This window comes from Nycticebus coucang, chromosome 6, assembly GCF_027406575.1.
Source record: "Nycticebus coucang isolate mNycCou1 chromosome 6, mNycCou1.pri, whole genome shotgun sequence".
Classification (NCBI taxonomy): Eukaryota; Metazoa; Chordata; class Mammalia; order Primates; family Lorisidae; genus Nycticebus; species Nycticebus coucang.
This window is the reverse complement of record NC_069785.1, coordinates 104,744,336-104,761,989: the sequence shown is the minus strand read 5'-3', so window position 1 is coordinate 104,761,989 and position 17,654 is coordinate 104,744,336. Positions and strand designations below refer to the sequence as shown.

Here is a 17,654-nt window from a genome sequence, read left to right as displayed (position 1 = left end):
TTGTGTAAATGTGGTCATAAGTGTTTCTATTTACAGCCTTGCCTGTGAGTCATTGTGAGTAGGCTTCACCCTCACCTCACTAATAAGCAGGGCCAGTCTGACTCATCATTCAGATAGTCGTCCGTGGGGTGAGCCAAGGGCCAGAGGCACGCAGATTTTAAATCTGTTAAAATGTTCTCAAAGCCATAGGACTATTTTTACTTTTTAACTCAGTAATACTACAGTAGGAATATTTTTAAACAAGAGGACATTATCCTAAATAATGAAAAATCTTTGAGCAATGTTTTAGCCCAGGTTGCCCAAGAAAGCTGAGCTGAAACTGCAAACATTTATGTGCTACTACTTTATCAATAGGGTAACAGGGAAAAGGGGAATGAAGCAGAAAAGGAGGAAGAACCAACATCAGAGGCATCACTGAGCTGACCATTGCTGGGTATTATTATATGAGATTGATCATTTGAGCTCCTGTGACAGCCTCTGCAAGGCCACATCATGCCTGTGTCTGAGGCCAGTCCGCTGGATGTGGAGGGCAAAGAATTGATCCTGTAGCTCCCATCTCCCATTGGTCAAACCTTCACCCCATAAGACTTCAATTCCTTTGTACTTCTAGGTTGCACATGTGTGGATGCTAAAAGGGCCCCACAGTATCTCACACCCCAGATTCAACAAGAAACCCCAGAGAGTAAGGTCAAGTGTAGTAGGACGTGCCTGTGTGAAGTTGGGCAGAGTCTGTTCATGGTGGCAGTTGCAAAATATGTGCCCAAAAGCCATAGAGGTGGGGAAGCCGAGAGATTCTGAAGAGGTCTGATACACACAAGATGTCCATCTCAGTGTGGTTTCTAACAGAAAAGCCCAAGCTTGTCAATTAAATCATCTTTTGTGCAAACCCTAACCCTACATATAGGCTATAGAAGTTAGGGCAAACATATAGTTGGATAGTTAGATAGAGACAACAACATTGGATTGTACAATGAAGTAACTATAATCAAAAATAAGTTAGAATACAGTTTAAATAATTAAAAGAATAGAATTGGAATGTTTATAACACAAAAAAAAATATAAGTGCCAAGGTGAGGGATAACCCAATAACCCTGATTTGATTAATTCACATTGTATGTCTGTATCAAAACATTCATGTGTACCCTATAAATATATACAACTATTATGTACCTATAATAATTTTAAAAATCATTTAAAAAATTAAAATAATAAAAAAGATGATAATGAATAAGTGACAAAATGGGAAACTGCTTATGATACTGAAAAAAGAATGATACAAAATTGTATAGGTACCATGTGGGAGGAGGGTGTTGTAGACAACACAGATACCATGTTCAAATACCTAGGGACATGAACAGGCAAGGCATCGTGGGGGGAAAAGTCTGAAAAACACTAATAATTTCTACTTAACATTATTCATTTTTCTTTCTGGTTAACAGAACTCCAGATTTGTTCAGGGTAGAAATGTGCCCATCCCCAAGTAAAAAATAATGATTTATCTCAACAGATCTGAAAAATTATTTTCTCCAAATTGCCAATATCCATTGCAGTTGGTGAGAACCATATTATTTGCTTCTGTACAAAAAGATCTAATGAGAAGTTTTTTACTTCCCATTTGAGGTCTAGAAAAACTTTGCTTTCGTGATATAAAGGGGAGTCATGTGGCAGACACAGCCCCTTCCCCTCTATTTCCACCTTGGATGTAGATGTGAAGTCTGGGACTGCAGCAGCCATATTGTAACCAGGAGGTGAGCAGCATGAGGAAAAGGTCAAGAACATGCATGTGGCCCAGAACACAAACTTAACAGAACTAAATTCCCCTCTTAGATTATGACATGCATTACACAGATTATCTCATTCAAAATCTTGAAACATTATCCCTATCATTTTTAAGTCACTGAATCAACATCAAGAACTACTTTTAGTCACTTGTTACATATATTTGTTTAAGCCTCAATGGTCACATTTTCTGTTACTTATGACCCACCTCACCCTTATCTGATACAGAATGTTATGCCACTCCGTTTACATTCCTTATCTCATTGGATTTTTGCAGTAGATGTTTGGAGCATATGGACCGTGATTCCTACTGTACACATAGGAAAAATGACAGCCTAAGTGACTTGCCCAAGGTCACTTTGCTGTTAAGTCTTTGAAGAAGATTTATACCCAATTCTTATCCTAAAGTCCTCCCCCCCAACTTTAATAGCATATAGTATTATAAAAATGCAAGAGAGATTATAAGGCGGAGAAAGGAATGCTGAGCTGTGGATTGTAAATGGTGCTGTGCCATGCTAAGCTAAGGGCCTCTGATTTGCTGTATTGGGGACGGGCAGCAGCAGGGCGCTGATAAGAACTACACTTCAGCAACCACTGCTGCCGTGTTCCCAAGGCCTTATCACGACAGAGCTTGGTGAATACTGAGTGCGTGAATGAATGATTAAATGAATTAATGAACCAAGAAATAATGGGATAAAAATTCTCTAGGTGCACATCAAGAATGAATCAAAATAGGCAAGGTTAGAAGCAAGAAGACTGTTCAGGAGATGATTGTTTGTGAAGATAATAAGAAGGCACAAACTCTGGCAGTGTCCACAGGACTGGAGGGGAGAGAACAAGCTCAAGAAAGATTCAGGGGGTCACAACCTGAATCTTAACTCCCAGATAACCTTAATCTGAATCCCCACATAACGACCAGCTGATCTTCCTAAAAGAACATCGTTTATTAGGCTGACCAGAAACCTTCTGTGGCTTCCTACAGCTTGCAGAATACACCCTAAAGCAGGGGTCCTCAAACTGCGGCCCATGGTGTGATTGTATCTGTTCCCATTTTGTTTTTTTACTTCAAAATAAGATATGTGCAGTGTGCATAGGAATTTGTTCATAGTTTTGTTTTTTTTTTTTTTAAACTATAGTCCGGCCCTCCAACGGTCTGAAGGACAGTGAATTGGCCCCCTGTTTAAAAAGTTTGAGGATGCCTGCCCTAAAGTTTGCTACCAAGCGTTCCTGGCTCTTCAGCAGCTAAATCTGTCCCAGCATAACTATTCATCAAATGCCATTGAATAGAAATGCAAATTAATTAATTCATCAATTTGTGTAACACTTAATCATTTACTAATGTCTCTATCTACATTATTTATTTCTTTGGGCCTTCCCTCATTTGCAATTTATTGTTTCCCAACAACCATGTGAGTTAAGCAGGACATTTACAGGTAGCACGGTCCTACAGATGAAGAAACCAAGATTCAAAAATTATTAAGTTGACCCTCCAATCAGACCCTCGCTGTCTGTTGTCCTTGGAGCTAAAAGCATGTCCTGCCCAGCAACTTGGCTGGGTTTCATGTGCACAGGCTCATTTTCAGCTCACTTAGCATCTGGCCCAGAATAGAAGCCATGCCTGGTATCCGTCTGGCTCTATCCAAACCTCAGATGAACTCACGAACAAATCCCATGTCCAGACAGCTTTCTTAGCAGGAAAATTGAAGTCATCACTCTTAACCCAGAAATTGGTTTACAGATCTTTGTCCCACACTGAGGAATGGATCATAAACTTCTCTGTTCAGCACTATGAAATATAAACCTTCTGAAAGCTTTTTAATGGGCAAAGATGATTCTAAATCTTTTACAAAGCTTCTCATAATGAAGCAAGTATTTTCTCTCTCACTGGAATGTGTGTTCTGGCTAATTGCAACTTGTCCTTTAGAACCCTACATGACATCTACCTCTTCCAGAAAGCTCTCTAGGGCAGAGTTGGTTTGCTTTGCTTCCCTCCACTTCATCTCTGTAGGCTAGAGTTGGGTTCAGAGAAGAGCCACCTAGCCAGGTATACATTTCCAACCATCCCAAGCCTAGATGGAGCCACATGACTGGTTCTAGCACATAAAATATGAGGGAAAGGTATAAGTGTCACTTCCAGGCTTAGATGATTGCAAACTGGATGTATCTTCCCTAATCTCTCTCTTGTCCCATCAGCTGGCCAGAGTTCAACATTCACAGAGACCCCAGAGAGAAGCCACAGCATGTTGAAGATGCAGGACCTCCATCAGACCGAGTTTCCAAACACGGAGAGCAGAACTTCTCCATCCCCTATTCCTTCCATCCCACCCCCAATCCCCACCAACTGGAACCACCTGCAGTCAACTATTAGGTGGGCGAGAAAGAACTTACATAATATCAAGCCTTTAAAATCTTTGATTTTGTTCTCATTGCTACTGGTGCTGCTATGGCTAAAACTATCGCTAACTAATATACTGTTCAAATCCCTCCAATATAGTTCAACATTTTTTTAAAGCTGTACTTCACTTATTAAAAAGCTACACTACAGTGAGATTTCATGGCTGCCCTTTCTGTGGTGTGACATAACATAGTTACTCATGTGTCCATCTTCCCCCAGGGGAAGATGGCCCTGAGCCTTTTGTGACTCTGCGTCTCCAGCTACTGGAACAGAGTAGTTAGTTGTTAATGTTTGCCAAATCAATTTTTGAACAAATAAGTGAAATTCTATCATGCTTTCCCATATTTGATTTCAGTTTTGATTTTCAGTCATTCAACATACCTTCATGTAAAAACCATTTGGGGGAGGAGAGCAAGATGGCGGCCAGGTAACAGCTTCCTTACATCTGTGCACCATGAGTCTGGGGAGATAGGACTCCAGGCATCTCTGGCTGGTGGGATCTGCCTATCATCACCCCTCTGAGGATACAGGAAGTCAGCAAGAGACTTCTGGACCCCAAGAGGAGGACTAAAACAGTGGAAAACTGGCAAGTGGTCGCATGTGTTCAATCGTCTAAACCTGCCTGCAACTTCCACAGGCATGAGAACTTAAAGAGCAAGAGGAAGTGAAAGGAAAATAAGGGCAAGGAAACAGATAAAATAAATCACTCTGGGCGGCGCCTGTGGCTCAGTGAGTAGGGCGCTGGCCCCATATGCCGAGGGTGGTGGGTTCAAACCCAGCCCCGGCCAAACTGCAACAAAAAAATAGCCGGGCGTTGTGGAGGGCACCTGTAGTCCCAGCTGCTCAGGAGGCTGAGGCAAGAGAATCACGTAAGACCAAGAGTTAGAGGTTGCTGTGAGCAATGAGACGCCATGGCACTCTACCGAAGGGCGGTACAGTGAGACTCTGTCTCTACAAAAAAAAAAATCACTCATGATGAAGAATCAGCAGAAAACTCCAGGCAACATGAAGAACCAGTCCAGAACAACCCTGCCAAGGGACCATGAGATAGCTACTGCAGAGGATTCCACCTATAAAGAAATGTTAGGAATGACAGAAAGGGAATTTAGAATACACATGATGAAAACAATGAAAGAAATGATGGAAACAATGAAGGAAATTGCTAATGAAGTGAAAAATAACCAAAAGGAAATCCAAAAACAGAATCAAACAAGGGATGTACAATATGAAAAATATAAACAGGATATAGCAGAGCTGAAAGAACTGAAACAGTCAATTAGGGAACTTAAAGATGCAATGGAAAGTATCAGCAACAGGTTAGACCATGCAGAAAAAAGAATTTCAGAGGTAGAAGACAAAGTTCTTGAGATAACTCAGATAGTAAAAGAGGCAGAAAAGAAGAGAGAGAAAGCAGAACGTTCACTGTCAGAATTATGGGACTTTATAAAGCGTTCCAACATACGAGTTCTAGGAATCCCAGAAGGGGAAGAAGAATGCCCCAGAGGAATGGAAGCCATACTAGAGAATATTATAAAAGAAAATTTCCCAAATATCACCAAAGATTCTGACACACTGCTTTCAGAGGGCTATCGGACCCCAGGTCACCACAACACTAACCGAGCTTCTCCAAGACACATTGTGATGAACCTCTCCAAAGTCAAGGCAAAAGAAGCTGCCAGGAGTAAGCGCCAGTTGACCTACAGGGGCAAATCCATCACAGTGACCACAGACTTCTCTAATGAAACTTTCTAAGCAAGAAGACAATGGTCATCTACCTTTAATCTACTTAAACAGAACAATTTCCAGCCCAGAATTATGTACTCTGCTAAGCTAAGCTTAAAAATTGATGGAGAAATCAAATCATTTACGGATATACAAATATTGAGGAAATTCGCCACAACAAGATCAGCTCTACAGGAAATACTTCAACCTGTTCTGCACACTGACCACCACAATGGATCAGCAGCAAATTAAGGACTCAGAAATTAAAGGACAGAACCTAACCTCCACAATGATACAAAAGATAAATCTAAGCAATGGACTGTCACAAAATAAGATGAATAGAATACTACCACACTTATCAATTATCTCAATAAATGTTAATGGCTTGAATTCCCCACTGAAGAGACATAGATTGGCTGACTGGATTAAAAAACACAAGCCATCAATTTGCTGTCTGCAAGAAACAAACTTGGCTTCAAAAGACAAATTCAAGCTCCGAGTCAAGGGTTCGAAGACAATTTTTCAGGCAAATGGAATTCAGAAGAAAATAGGAGTTGCAATCTGATTTTCAGATTCGTGTGGATTTAAAGCAACTAAAGTCAAAAAAGACAAAGATGGTCACTTTATATTGGTCAAGGGAAAAAATACAGCAAGAAGATGTTTCAATTCTAAATATTTATGCACCCAATTTAAATGCTCCCAGATTCTTAAAACAGACCTTACTCAGTCTGAGCAATATGATATCCGATAACACCATCATAACAGGGGACTTTAACACTCCTCTTACAAAGCTGGACAGATCCTCTAAATATAAATTAAACAAAGATATAAGAGATTTAAATGAGACCCTAGAACAACTGTGCTTGATAGACGCATATAGAACACTCCATCCCAAAGATAAAGAATATAAATTCTTCTCATCACCCCATGGAACATTCTCCAAAATTGATCATATCCTGGGACACAAAACAAATATCAACAGAATCAAAAGAATTGAAATTTTACCTTGTATCTTCTCAGACCATAAGGCACTAAAGGTGGAACTCAACTCTAACAAAAACGCTCGACCCCACACAAAGGCATGGAAATTAAACAATTTTCTGCTGAATAACAGATGGGTGCAGGAAGAAATAAAACAGGAAATCATTAACTTCCTTGAGCATAACAACAATGAAGACACAAGCTACCAAAACCTGTGGGATACTGCAAAAGCAGTTTTGAGAGGAAAATTCATCGCTTTAGTTGCCTACATTCGAAAAACAGAAAGAGAGCGCATCAACAATCTCACAAGAGATCTTATGGAATTGGAAAAAGAAGAACAATCTAAGCCTAAACTCAGTAGAAGAAAAGAAATATCCAAAATCAAATCAGAGATCAATGAAATTGAAAACAAAAGAATCATTCAGAAAATTAATGAAACAAGGAGTTGGTTTTTTGAAAAAATAAATAAAATAGATAAACCATTGGCCAGACTAACGAGGAATGGAAAAGTAAAATCTCTAGTAACCTCAATCAGAAATGATAAAGGGGAAATAACAACTGATGCCACAGAGATACAAGAGATCATCTCTGAATACTATCAGAAACTCTATGCCCAGAAATTTGACAATGTGAAGGAAATGGATCAATATTTGGAATCACACCCTCTCCGTAGACTCAGCCAGGAAGAAATAGAGCTCCTAAACAGACCAATTTCAAGCACTGTGATCAAAGAAACAATAAAAAAATCTTCCAACCAAAAAATGCCCTGGTCCAGATGGCTTCACTCCAGAATTCTATCAAACCTTCAAGGAAGAGCTTATTCCTGTACTGTAGAAACTATTCCAAAAAATTGAGGAACAAGGAATCTTCCCCAACACATTCTATGAAGCAAACATCAACCTGATAACAAAACCAGGAAAAGACCCAAACAAAAAGGAGAAATTCAGACCAATCCCACGCATGAACATAGACGCAAAAATTGTCAACAAAATCCTAGCCAAAAGATTACAGCTTATCATCAAAAAAGTCATTCATCATGATCAAGTAGGCTTCATCCCAGGGATGCAAGGCTGGTTTAACATACGCAAGTCCATAAACGTTATCCACCATATTAACAGAGGCAAAAATAAAGATCATGTGATCCTCTCAATAGATGCAGAAAAAGCATTTGATAAAATCCAGCATCCTTTTCTAATTAGAACACTGAAGAGTATAGGCATAGGTGGCACATTTCTAAAACTGATTGAAGCTATCTATGACAAACCACAGCCAGTATTTTACTGAATGGAGTAAAACTCAAAGCTTTTCCTCTTAGAACTGGAACCAGACAAGGTTGTCCTCTGTCACCTTTACTATTCAACATAGTGCTGGAAGTTGTAGCCAATACAATTAGGCAAGACAAGGAAATAAAGGGAATCCAAATGGGAGCAGAGGAGGTCAAACTCTCGCTCTTTGCTGACGACATGATCTTATACTTAGAGAAACCCAAAGACTCAACCACAAGACTCCTAGAAGTCATCAAAAAATACAGTAATGTTTCAGGATATAAAATCAATGTCCACAAGTCAGTAGCCTTTGTATACACCAATAACAGTCAAGATGAGAAGCTAATTAAGGACACAACTCCCTTCACCATAGTTTCAAAGAAAATGAAATACCTAGGAATATACCTAACGAAGGAGGTGAAGGACCTCTATAAAGAAAACTATGAACTCCTCAGAAAGGAAATAGCAGAGGATATTAACAAATGGAAGAACATACCATGCTCATGGATGGGAAGAATCAACATTGTTAAAATGTCTACACTTCCCAAAGCAATCTACCTATTCAATGCCATTCCTATCAAAATACCAACATCGTACTTTCAAGATTTGGAAAAAATGATTCTGCATTTTGTATGGCACCGGAAAAAACCCCATATAGCTAAGGCAGTTCTTAGTAATAAAAATAAAGCTGGGCGCATCAGCATACCAGATTTTAGTCTGTACTACAAAGCCATAGTGCTCAAGACAGCATGGTACTGGCACAAAAATAGAGACATAGACACTTGGATTCGAATTGCAAACCAAGAAATGAAACTAAAATCTTACAACCACCTAATCTTCGATAAACCAAACAAGAACATACCTTGGGGGAAAGACTCCCTATTCAATAAAATGGTGTTGGGAGAACTGGATGTCTACATGTAAAAGACTGAAACTGGACCCACACCTTTCCCCACTCACAAAAATTGATTCAAGATGGATAAAGGACTTAAACGTAAGGCATGAAACAATAAAAATCCTCCAAGAAAGCATAGGAAAAACACTGGAAGATATTGGCCTGGGGAAAGACTTCATGAAGAGGACTGCCATGGCAATTGCAACAACAACAAAAATAAACAAATGGGACTTCATTAAACTGAAAAGCTTCTGTACAGCTAAGGAGACAATAACCAAAGCAAAGAGACAACCTACACAATGGGAAAGGATATTTGCATATTTTCAATCAGACAAAAGCTTGATAACTAGGATCTATAGAGAAATCAAATTAATCCACATGAAAAAAGCCAACAATCCCATATATCAATGGGCAAGAGACATGAATAGAACCTTCTCTAAAGATGACAGACGGATGGCTAACAAACACATGAAAAATGTTCATCATCTCTATATATTAGAGAAATGCAAATCAAAACAACCCTGAGATATCATCTAACCCCAGTGAGAATGGCCCACATCACAAAATCTGAAAACCGCAGATGCTGGCGTGGATGTGGAGAGAAGGGAACACTTTTACACTGCTGGTGGGACTGCAAACTAGTACAACCTTTCTGGAAGGAAGTATGGAGAAACCTCAAAGCACTCAAGCTAGACCTCCCATTTGGTCCTGCAATCCCATTACTGGGCATCTACCCTAAAGGAAAAAAATCCTTTTATCATAAGGATTGTACTAGACTGTTTATTGCAGCTCAATTTACAATCGCCAAAATGTGGAAACAGCCTAAATGCCCACCAACCCAGGAATCAATTAACAAGCTGTGGTATATGTATACCATGGAATACTATTCAGCTATTAAAAAAAATGGAGACTTCACATCCTTCGTATTAACCTGGATGGAAGTGGAAGACATTATTCTTAGTAAAGCATCACAAGAATGGAGAAGCATGACTCCTATGTACTCAATTTTGGTATGAGGACAATTAATGACAATTAAGGTTATGGGGGGGAACACAGAAAGAGCGACGGAGCGAGGAGGGTGGGGCCTTGGTGTGTGTCACACTTTATGGGGGCAAGACATGATTGCAAGAGGGATTTTACCTAACAATTGCAATCAGTGTAACCTGGCTTATTGTACCTTCAATGAATCCCCAACAATAAAAAAATAAATAAATAAAATAAAATAAACCATTTTGGCCTCTCATGAGGAAACCATAACAATATAGATCTTATTATCCTTGTTTTACCATAGAAAATTTTGAGATTCTGGAAGGTTAAATTGTCAGTGTCACCTTGCTAAGTGCAGGTACTATGTGTCACGTAGGATGGTGGTGAGGAATGATCATCCCTTAACTGATTCTTACTTCAATGTATGTGGTCAGGCTGATCTAGTTAATAAATTGCCTCCTGATGTAGCAATGTTTTCTGATCCTTGTTCTTTGAAGAATTGTTAAGAGATTTCACAACCTAGTGGAGTGCATGAGGGATACTGACTCTCTCATCCTAAGGCCTGCCTCCACCCAACCTGGCAAGTGTCATGTCAGAGGCCCAGCTTGCCATAAGACACATACAATTACTGTTCAAATAACAGAGGGACTAGCAGGTGAGAGAGTGGCCAGCTTCATTCCTTTCAGGATCAGGGAGGTGTGCTATACTCTGGAATCACTGATAGGTTTAAATCCAGAAAATTAATAGGCAATATTAAATGCCAAAGGTCAAGAACCTGGCCGGCACTATTGGCTGCCTGCTCACTGATCATTCACCTCTTCGTCCATGCTGAGAAACCTTCATTTTGTCTAGGAAATTCATGCTCCCCACAGAGCCATGAGCCCTTGCTTGAGGATAGGCGTATCACATGATGCTGGCCAACGAGATGTGAGTGCAAGTCTCCTGGGGACCTCCTCTGACAAATAGAAAGAGGCAAAGGAAGGAGTTTCCCTTCTTTTCCAAGTGAATATGGCCAGGTGCAGATGTGATGTCTGTAACCACTTGACAGACAGCTAACTTGATGGACATGCGGACACAGGCAGAACCAAAAGACACACAGAGAAGGGCAGCTGGAACTCTGCAGTGCCACACTTCAAGTCCATCCTACTGGGTGTCTCAGGAAAGGTGATAAATTCCCTGGTCCTGGTCCACTAAGCCATTCTGAGTTTACTTGCATTTGAACACACCCGAAACAATACATTACCTGTACCAGTTAGCAACTAAATCTGGTTTCTTACAACACGAAAACTCAATGAAGGGAAGCCAAGCCAGGACAGTGGTGAGCACCTGTAGTTTCAGGTACTTAGGAGGCAGAGGTGGGAGGATCACTTGAGCCTAGGAGTTTAAGACCAGCCTAAGTAACATAGTGAAGCCCTCTCTCAAAAAAAAAAAAAAAAAGAAAAAAGAAAAAAAGAGAGAGAGAGAAGACTAAATAAGATAGGAGGTTGTTTCTGTCCTGTAACAGGAAGTCTGGAGATGGATAACTGCTGTCGTTGATTCATTGGGTCAAGAATGTCAGGGCCAAGATCTCTAAAACTATCTTGACTTGTTCCTCTGGGTGCGGAAGGCTGAGAACTTACTTTCCTCAACTCTGAGGCTTAGCAGCAATTCCGGAACATGAGAAGATGTGCCTACTCTTCCACTTCATACCGGCTTCCCCTCTCTGGTTTATCTCCTGCATTTCAAAAACAGAAACCACCGTCACCTGGTCAGCCATCACCAAGAGGACAACACTCAAATTCCTTACCAAGGGGAACCTGAGGGAAGCAGAGAGAGGAGTAACATCTGCCTAAAGCCCACACTGTGCCAACCACTTTCCATGAGTAGTTTATTTAAATCTTACAACTGACTCTCTCAGGAACAAGTGTCATCATTCCAGAAGCAGGGAGAGGAAGCAGTTCCCCTACAGCACAAGGCTGTAAGCACAGAACCTCAGCATCCAAGGCCCAGCTGGTCACACTACACGTCCTGTAGTCACCTGCCTACTTTCCTTCCTCATGTGGCCCTGTGTCTCTGAACAGGAGTCCTAAACATGGCTGTACCTTAGAACCACCTGGAAGCTGCTTACAAACAAGAATGAGGGTGTCCAGAGGACCTCAGCGCTCCTCTCCTTTTCTTTCCCCTAGACACCCTCCTCTACCCTGACAGGGGTGCCTGGGGGTCTCCCACCTGGGCAGTCCGTTCTGCCTCTGGGTGTCTGCACCTGCTGTTCTGAATAGAATATCTCCCACGCGACTTCTCTGTCTGTCCACCCTTCAAGATTCAGCCCCAGTGTCACTGCTCTGTGAACCTTTCCCTGGCCTCTCGGGGCAGTGTGCTACACAGCACACGTAATCCACTGTCACCATTTATCCCAAGTTAGTTTCACTATCATTGATCAACATATCTTCCCTTTTAGAATTCGAGCTCTTTGAAGACACAGACAAGCATTCTCCTCTGTACCTCCAGCTCATAGTAAGATCACCCATCACCTATATCAGGCCCTCAAAAATATTTAATTAATATTAATATTACTTTCATAGGAATAAAAGCCCCAGTTTGGCAAGGAAGGCTCTACTTGGTCTCTGATTCTGCTGTTTCCACCTATGACCTTGAAACCACACCGGTGGAGGCTTCCCTTACCAGATGACCATCACCCAGATTTTAGTCCTGAAACACAAAAAACAATAAAAGTATCGGCAAAAGAGAGCTGGCCTTGCAAACTCAGCCCCTTAAGATAACAGCTTATGTGGCAGCTGGTGTTCGAGCAGGCCCAGCTCCCAGCCGGGCCCTTCCGTGCTTGCCAGCTGTCCTGTTCCCTGGGCTCTGGCTGCAGGACAGGACAGCTCCACTGCACATTTCCTTCATTTCAGGGAACATCTAATTGTGGATTTAACTTGGAGTTAAAATTCCCAGAAACACTCCAACTTAGAATTGGGTGTACTGGCCCCAGAAGTGAAGTGTAGGCTGACATCCACAGCTCTTCAGAGTCTATGGACCACTGTCACACGCAGCCTCTTTTGGAAGCCTCTACACTCCATCTTCACCTTACGGATAAGGGAACAAAAGATTAACAGGAGCAAGGCACTTGTTCATCACACAGCTAATCACAGACAAAGCTGAGATCCGGCGCCAGGTCTTTGGGCTCTGAAGCCCGCACCCCCATTGCTCAGGGCTGCCTAATTCACTGGGGACAGTCCCCAGGAATTAAAGTGAGATTTTTCAACCTCAGCACTATTAACATTTAAGGCCAGATCCTTCTGCTGTTGAAGGACTCTTACCTTTCTCTTACTTTTTAAAAAGGGGTAGTGTGGGCACTGTGAGATGTTTGACAGCATGCCTGTCCTCTACCCATTAGATGCCAGGAGCACCTCCCACTTGTGAGAATAAAAAAATGTCTCTAGAAATTGCCACATAACCCCTGGAGGTACAGTCATCCCCAGTAATTCACAAGTTAAAGGATTTGACTTCACATCAGTCTCAGATCTTGCTTGTAAAGAACTGAAATTGACTCTGGTTAACTTAAGTGAGGAAAAAATGAATGGATTGGAATGGATTGGATCCCTCCCAAAGTCCATGGGGACGCTGTAGGACAAGATTCAGAGAAGAGGGATGGGGAGGCTGTCCACAGATCACCAGAGCACAGAAAAACTTCCTCCATTCTTTCAACGAACACTTACTCTAACAACTGAGACTGTTAGATCACAGAGTGAGCAGCCACCATGTACCAGGTCTTTGGCTACATCAGCAGACAGCACAAACTAAGCACCCCTCCAGCTGAAGCTTGTGTAAGCCTAAAAAGTAAGTAACATGGTATGTTACAGAAGGGCAAATGTAGCCTTTTTAAAAAGTAAGAGAAAGATAAGAGAGGACATGAGTGTGTAAGGACCAAGTTAACTCCATTTTGTTAAAACTAACTTCATCTTGTCCCTCAGTCTTCATTTTGCAGCTGTATACCAAAGGCGTTAGGCAACCTGCTCCCTCTCCCAACCCCCGTCCTTGCCCCATGATCCATGCTCTTATGCAATGTCTGCTCCAAGTGCGATAACAGCACTTTCCAGACAGCCAAGGACAACTGCTCGGTCCCCTAACTCCCCCGCCCCGCCCATCAGCTCACCTCAGCGACTCACCTCACACCTCCCCCCTTTTTTCTTTTCTGTACCCTTAACACCTTCCTCCTTTTCAAGATTGGGGCTTCTCTGCTCTCCTGCTGCATCAGGAGCAGGAAGCCCAGGCTCGAGTTTGTAAATAAACAACCTCTTGCTTTTGCACTGGACTTGGTCTCCGGGTGATTTACGTGGGGGATCCCACGACTCGGGCACAACAAGTGCTGGGAGAGGGTAGTGACAGAGAGGTCTGACTAGGTAAAGAGTCTAGCTGGGACTTGCCACAAGCAAGTCACTACTTCTGGCACCTGCCTACCACCCACTGGTGACCACAAGTCCTGCTGCCACTGCAAGACCAGGAGCATCACTGGAAGAGTGAAGTCTTAGCCTCTTCCTTGGTAGTGTCACTAGCTCCAGCCTCAGCCTCAGCTCTGAGCATCCACGTGGACAGGCCTGGATGACGTGATTGTGTCCAGCTCTCAGGATATGGACAGCAAGCATCTGGCCATTCTGGCTTCAGCAACAGGACATGTGCCTCCTCTCCCACATAAGATGCCAGGCAGAAAAATACATATAAGAACGGCTCTTGTGAGGACATAAACTCAGAAATTAGGCCAACACTGCAGAGGAGAGGAGGCAGTGAAAGTATCAGAGCGCACCAGCAGAGGGTTCAGAAATGAGACCATCATAAAGGGTTCTGACTTGGGAGGCCGGCTCTGTGGAGCCCACTATATGTCTTTTCATAAACAGGACCTTTTAAAAAAATCTAACAAACTGTAAATAATCTGTACAAACTAGATTTCCACTTCAATGAGTCTGTATTAGGCAAAGTGCGATGAAGAAAAACTGAGCTGCTTAAATTGCTGTTTCCATAACCAGGACTGAGGATCATATTTAAATTTGTAGGAACAGTGATTAGGACACAGGGGCTTATCACTTCAAACACTGCTTCTTTCCCCTGTATTCTACTGAACACCACTTTTGGCTGTTTGCCTGAATACGAGACCTTTATTCATGTTCTAATTGTTGTCAAGACACAGTTCAGTCATGAGGGTCAGAAAAATAGTCTAAAATCAGCAGAGAAATGAGCATTTGTGTTCCTCCCCTTTTTACTCAATTAATCTATTAATTCATTAAGTTCATCTATTTAAGCCCATTTTGAACTTACAAGATTTTCATATTGGTTAGTGGAACTGTACACACTGTCATGGCAGCCCTGCTGTCTAAAGCCATACCACAATTAAAATGCCATACCTGACATTCAATATTTTTAAATCCTTCTAGTGAAGACTATGGAGCAATTGGCCATTTTTTAATGTAATTCATGACACAGAAATTTGGAAGTGACCCTTACAGGGCATTAGATCCACCCCTACTTCACAGGAGTGAAAATAGAGGCCACAAAGTAGGGTGGTGACTTCTTCGAAGATACACAGTAAGCCCAGGCCCGTGCCTTCCTGGTTTCCTTCCTGGTCCATGGTAGGGAGAGATCTAGAGAATTAAGATAAGCAGGGCCCAGACTAGCTCTGGCCAAGGGAAACATAATAGAGCCACACATGCCAGCTGCTGTGTCATTCTAAATTTCCCAGTAGGCACATTTATAAAAGGTAAAAAAAAAAAAGAAAGAAAGAGCTGTGCTCGCTTCGGCAGCACATATACTAAAATTGGAACAATACAGAGAAGATTAGCATGGCCCCTGCGCAAGGATGACACGCAAATTCATGAAGCGTTCCCTATTTAAAAAAAAAAAAAAAAGAGCTGAAATTAGCACAAAATAATATATATAGTTTTACTCAATGTATCCAAAATGTTATCACTGCAACATGTAATCAATAGAAAAAATATTAATGAGATCTTTTACATTCTTTATACTCTTCAAACTCAGCGTGCATTTTTATACTTACATCACGTGTGAGGGCTAACTGCGTGAATTTCCTGAGGTGAAAATATTGGACAGCCAGGGAGGATGTTTTCTTTTTGTGTCTGAGAAGTTCCTTCTGTAATTAACCAATAAATTCTCAAAAATATCTTTAAGAGTTGGCAGACCGTGACGAAATAAGTCAAATAATTGAAAATTTCAGGTTAGGCATTTGGAAGAATTTCAGGACCTTGTAACATGTTTCCAGGGACAATTACGTGTATTTCTCCCCCTCTGGCAATTTTAAGAAACACGTGGATGCCACGAATAGTTGATGGGGATGACAGGGCACCAGGCACTGTGCAGCCCCTGAGGTTGCCTGCCAGGAGACAGGCTTTCCTGCCCTCAAAGCTCTTAGCCCTCCGCAGAGGAGCAGCCTGTGCAAAGAGGGCTGCCAGGGCTGGGGACAGACACACCCCACAGCTGCAGCCATGGGGTGCCAGCACTGCTCTGCGGGGAGCCTGTGACACGGGAAGGAGAGCAGAGGAGGAGCTGGAACTCGGAGTGCTACGAAGGCATCCCTCTTCTTCCCAGGGCTTTAATCCTCTGAGGGATGTCGCAGGTGCAGATGAGGAGCAGGGTGTCAGTCTGATGGCTGCTGGTTACACCCAAGAATGAAAAAGCTTCCTTCTCCTTCCCTGTGAGTAAAACGCACTCCCAGTGACACAGAGAACCACTGGACACCTGCTTCTATTCCCACCAAGGGGCCAGGCCTGCCCCGTACAAGAAAGCTACCACCTGTCTGGAAAAAGAAGGCCAATGAGAGGGAAAATTGAGTTCTGTCCTTTTTCGATCTCATCATCAGACAAGTCATTCTGCCTCCACTGGGGGCGGGAGGAATGGTGCCTTCTCCTCAACCCCTCCATGGCTCTGCCAGGAACACTGGTCCTCTTGTACACAGTGGCTTTCTGTCCTGTGGCTTTCACATGGAGGCATGCGGCTGACCAGGAGCATTAGCATCCCCCGAGGAATGGGACAGAAGAGGGACTTAGTGGGGGCAGAGTCCTTCGCTCCCAAAGTACTTGGAAGAGATGCTACAACATCGTAGCTAATGACCACACCAAACTTCAGGCTGAAAAGGTAGTCACCATTCCTAATTTTGAATTATGCAAAGCCATCCTGTCTAAGTAGCCCACTCAGAGACCAAGTAACAGGTACCAATGACAACACAGAATTTCTCCGAGAATTTCAATGCCTTTCACATAAATGATCCCCTAAGTGGACCTCCTCCCATCTCTAATTTCCCTAGAAGAGTTAAAGTCCAAAAGCATAAGTTCCCCCACCCTCTTAACTTAAAGTTTATGCAAAGTGTCACTTTTTTCCACTCCCTGACCCCTCAATTCAATTCAGTCTGACAACCCAAGCCGTTAGGTTTCACCCAGAGTCTGAGCCAAGAGAAGCTGCCTTCAGCAGCTCACAGTCTGGGATCCTTTTCTGGAGTGGTTGAACCTCTGTCGGGCTCAACATTTTAGACTGCAAGTGTCCACAGGGTACAGAAAGTTGTCACAGCACCAGCCTCACCCACCACCATCCTCACATGCTAGGGCAGGTACCACAGGGAGCACTGTTTCTCCAGGATGTGGTGCCC

At 42.4% G+C, this 17,654-nt stretch overlaps 1 non-coding gene across 1 annotated transcript; it reads left to right on the top strand.

The window, feature by feature from the left end:
• Positions 1 to 15,782: 15,782 nt before the first annotated feature.
• On the top strand, positions 15,783 to 15,889 carry LOC128589333 (U6 spliceosomal RNA). The gene has a single exon (XR_008380927.1). It is a non-coding gene; the product is annotated as a U6 spliceosomal RNA (small nuclear RNA).
• Positions 15,890 to 17,654: the final 1,765 nt, after the last annotated feature.